This window comes from Myotis davidii, unplaced genomic scaffold, assembly GCF_000327345.1.
Source record: "Myotis davidii unplaced genomic scaffold, ASM32734v1 scaffold545, whole genome shotgun sequence".
Classification (NCBI taxonomy): domain Eukaryota; kingdom Metazoa; phylum Chordata; class Mammalia; order Chiroptera; family Vespertilionidae; genus Myotis; species Myotis davidii.
Window position 1 is genome coordinate 700,673 of NW_006296634.1, and position 4,728 is coordinate 705,400.

The following is a 4,728-nucleotide window of genomic DNA, read 5'->3' on the forward strand; positions in this document are numbered from 1 at the left end:
GGCCGCACCAGGGCCGGGGTGCCCGCAATGCCTGTTCCAGCTGGCTATGCCCTTCCCCCCAAACAACAATCAAAAAGAAACCCCCCACTCACCCAAAAACCTTCCACCAGCCCCCTTTGGGACCCAGACTGCCTGCCTACCTCCCCCCCTCCTTCCGAGATTTGGGGAAGGGGGGCAACTCTGCTTAGGGCTGAGCACAGTCTAGGTTGCTGGCCAGCTCTGCAGATGAACCAGGCCCTGCCGAGCCTTCAGCCCCTAGCCCACTCTTCTTACTCTCTGGAAGGACCCAGAATGGAGGAGAAAATCAAGCAGGCTTTAGGATATTCACGAGCTAAAAATGCCAGGAATTTCCTGGGAAACGCAGTTCCTTACGGGATTCATTAACACAGGTTCACTCATCATTTTGCCCCTCCCAGAAACTCCCGAGTGTCAAGGAGAGCCCCCACCTCTTAAAAAGTAAAACATTAAATGATTTTTTGGGCAGACAGCTAGGTTACCGACCATTAGTTAACCAATGAGTCTTTGGACAGTGACAGCTAAAGGGGTTGTCTCTAGTCTCAGAAATCATTGATTTTTCTCTTCCTACATTTGAGGCATAATCTAAGGCCTATTTTCCTTCTCCAAAATATATAGCGAATGCTCATAACTACCTCACTGCAGCCTGCAGTCCTAACAGCTGTAGGAAAGCTAAGGCCTATCTCCAGAGGACCCCCTGCCAATGTCCCTACCCCCTACCCATCACCTTCTACAGGGGGCTCAGAAGGTACAGACCTGACAGCCCTAATCCTGACTTTCTCAAGCGTGGATTGCTGCCTCCATCCTGAGAAGAGTATGCCTATCCCATCAATGGGTTCCATTCCCACTGAACATACTGCACCCCCCCAAGTAAGGAGATTCGTCTCCCTCACTCTTAGCCCTGGAAACAGCTGAGTACATGGTTGCCCAAGCTTCCTGGAAAAGAGAGGGGTGAAAATAGTACTAATGATCAAGAAACCCAGACCAGTCCAAGGTATAAGCCTTGTCAACACCTGAGCCTTCAAAGCCCTAATATTTCCCTTTGCAACATCCTGGGCAAACCTGCCTGCTAGGTATCCACAGCTTTCTTTTTCTCTTAGCAAGGGCCCCATTCTACCCAGCATTAGTTACTTCAGCTCTAGGCTGACGTTTGCTACTCCTATTCAAGAGATAACAAGGCAAAAAGCACCCTGGCTACCAAAGAGCAAACTGAGGTAATCTTGTGAGCCAGCTCTAGAATCACTCACCTGGCCAGTGGTCCTGGACATGACTTCCTAATGGGGAAGCCCACTAAGAGGTAGAAATCCAGGCTTTGGGCACCATAAAGAACTTCCCCTTAGTTTGGGGGGCATCCTCCAGTATCACATAGTTCCCTTTCAATGCTGATTTTCCTGCACTCCCTCTCCTGTCGGGAAGGGGACGTAGGAACTATAAGCGCACTTCGAGCCACACAGAAAAACGTATGAAGAAGCGGAGGCTTCTCAGGACTCCCATAGTAGCGATCAGGACCCTGGATAGACCCCAGCCCCAAACGGACGCAAACGCTGAGTGGCAGGGTCTCCTTACAGAACCCAGCGGAGCAGGGGCATTTTGGTATCACTTGTAAGCTGAGGGTAAGATCTGGTGAAGTCCGAGCTAGAAGAGTCGCTGCTCTTCCTCAAGTGTTTATCCTGCGCTATACCAAGCTCTTGCCCCCTCAGAAGAGCGCAAGGCAGCAACAAAGCCAATAGGATTGCGATGAGGGGGCACGCGCCAACCCGCCAGCCTTCTTCCGTGCTAATGGTCACTTTCCCAGGGCAGAAAACTAGGGCTTTAAGCCGTCAGCCTTCTTGGACCACCTTTGGAGTCTAAATTTCTTGCCCTGTCCCAAATGATTATGTTCAGAGGTTCTGAAGCAATTTTAGTTTGGGAATGTTCTGATTTTCTGAAAAACTGTATCCAGGAACCGAGTTCTTAGTTCCCCAGTACAGAAGTAACTGATGACGTTTCTAGACAAAACATAAGTTAAATATCATTTGGACGATTAAAATGGGAATATTAAGCTCAAATAATCAAACAACTGAAACCTGGGTCTCTGCATAAATATGTACTTACTTATTTTATGCTATTTATTCTACATGTATATATATAAAATTTTTGCTATTATAAACCAGCTTCCCACCTACTTTTTAAATGTATCTAAAAAAGCAAATGAGAGTAATGCCTTTTCCAAAACAATTCAATGAAAAATTTGATATTTAGTACATTTTTTCAATGCTCAAACAAGAGTTAATTGTAGGATAAGCCTGTAAATCTGGACTTTTGGTCAGATTGGGAGGGTGGTGAAAGGTAGTTTTTCTTAGGTTATAGAATACAGTAGCCTTAAAAAGATAATCTAAGAAGAATGACTCAGGGAAAGTCTTAAAACAAAAAGTTTGAACCTTAAGTAGAATTTCAAAGTCAGATTTGCATCCTAACATTGAAAATCCATTAGAAAATTTGTGGATTTAAAATGACCTCTAACCATTGGTTAACTACCTAAACAATATACTAACTTGGTAAATGAAAAGCCAGTTTTAGTGTCTAGCTGTTTAAATATGTAATTTTAAAATAAGTAGTTGTAAGATTAAATTTAAAATTTCAATGCAATGTAGGAAATAGAAAGAAAAACGAAATATATTATATTAATATGCAACAAAATGTGTTAATGAAAAAATCATAAAATATTCCCTTTTTCAAAGTATGCTTACATTAAAAAATGATAAATGTCTCTAGATTTCTTGTGCTTTTAGTAACACTAACACACATTTTGAAGAGAATAGATTGCTTTATTTTTAATCCCATCATCTGTCTTTAACAAACTCTTACCAACAAAAAATGGTTTGCAAGTGAAACAGACATTAGGCAAAACCAAAAAGAAAAAAGCCTCAATTTCCCGCAGCCTGAACTATGGGTGATTCTGAAATAACCTAATTCAGCTTTGCCTTTTAAAAGTAAAAATTAGCACACGCATTTATAAAATAAACTTGGAGACAGGGGATCTTCTTCTGGGTAATAAGCCCTTTTGAAACAATATACGATTAAATTTCACAAAATCACAATTTCTAAAATAAAAGAGAACAAGAACACTAAAACATGTTTTCAAGTGCTGCTTAGGTTAAATGCCTGTCTTAAACTAGACAATTATCTTCAATATCCAAATCATTAAAACTGGAATGTTGTGCTGCAAGTGTTCAAAGTGGAGAAATTACCACTTCTCATGGCTATCTACCAGAAAAATTATGGGAGACTCTCAAGTAGATCTTAACATTTAATGACAACAACAAAGGCTAATAGTAATATTATTTCACCAACCATTTTAAAAAATGCGCATCCCCTTTCTATAGCTCCTCTGAACTTCAATATTATGCCTCTTCAATGCTATTTTAATGCGTAGGGTTAAAGATATAAATTTAAAATTTAAAATCTAAGAGAACAATCCATGTAATAAAATCTTCGCCTTTCACAAAACGTTTTCATTTTAAGAATGCTCAGAAGAGTTAAGTAAACGTACCACACATTCTAAATTAGACAAAAATTTTCAGAAAACTGACATTTTATGTACCCAACAGGTCCAAACAGAACCAATGCAAAGGTCAATAGCTCTCTCTCTTCCGGAAGATACTTAAATGGTTTTACTAGTACCCAAAGGAATGAAATCAGCAACTCCCTCCACACACTAATCAACACTCCAATTTTCAAAGCCGAAATTTGAAAACGTCCGTTTGGGAGGGAAACAGTGGGGGGGTCTTGAAGTAATAAAAAAAAAATCCCCTTTCTTCTCTGACAGTCTACCCAAAGCTGTCAAACCCAATTTAGCCTATTGTAAAGCACTAGAACCTCCCTTCCAAGGACGCGAGACACAAACACAGATACCGCTGCAAAAAGCTGCCCCAAAGCGCCTGGTCGGACAGAAACGTAAGGGGCCCAAATAAGAACGAATTAGAACCCTCAAGAGGGTCTGCAGAGACAGCGAGATTAAGGTGGCATTTATTCAGTGGTAGACAACGAACCAAAGAAAGTTGTCCCAGTCGGACTCTTGGGCCTTTCTCTATCCAAGTTCAGGTTCAAGGTAGATAGATCTGCGGGGGTGGGCGGTCCCTGGGTCCTTTCCCCTACACACATCTCACCCGCCTCTGGAGCCCACTGTTGCTCAAAGCGAAGCCCCTCCGGCTTCACAACCATTCCTTTGGCCCCCATCAAAGGCAGAGGAGGCTGTTGAGCTGACCTAGCTCTGTGGGGCAGCAAAAATGCCTTGCGCGGGCCACCCATCCTTGGGCCTGGCTTCATCTGCGATGTCAGCATGAATGTTATTATTTTTCATTTTTACAACGAATCCTGGGCGGGTGTATGTATTACGGGGGGAGGGGGGAGGGAAGGGGGGAGGTTGAACACAGGAGAGGAGGGGTTGGTAGCGGAGCCTAGAACCCTCCTTCCCCTCCCCTTCTGCCAGGGTTGCTGTGCAGGGAGTGCCGGCCACGTTTGGCGCACTGTCCCAGGCCCCGGGCGAAGGTGGCCAGGGAAAATAGGGCTTAGGGATTGCTAAGCAAACGGGCACCACTGGTGGTCTCCAGTGCCTGCGGAGGTAGGATTGTTTTCTTTCTTTAAGGGGCGTGTTATTTTGTTCTTTTTTGGAGGTGTTCATTCTTGCGCGACGGGGGAGGAGGGGGGGGGCTTTGCTGCACTGCCAGGGTC

General features: G+C 43.7%; 1 long non-coding RNA gene across 1 annotated transcript in view; it reads left to right on the forward strand.

Moving 5' to 3' along the window:
- The first annotated feature begins 2,736 nt into the window (after positions 1-2,736).
- Positions 2,737-4,728, forward strand: part of LOC107184458 — a 35,354-nt gene continuing 33,362 nt past the window's right edge. Inside the window, exon 1 of the long non-coding RNA XR_001515310.1 lies at positions 2,737-4,618. This is a non-coding gene — a long non-coding RNA (uncharacterized LOC107184458). The remainder of the gene's footprint in view (positions 4,619-4,728) is intronic.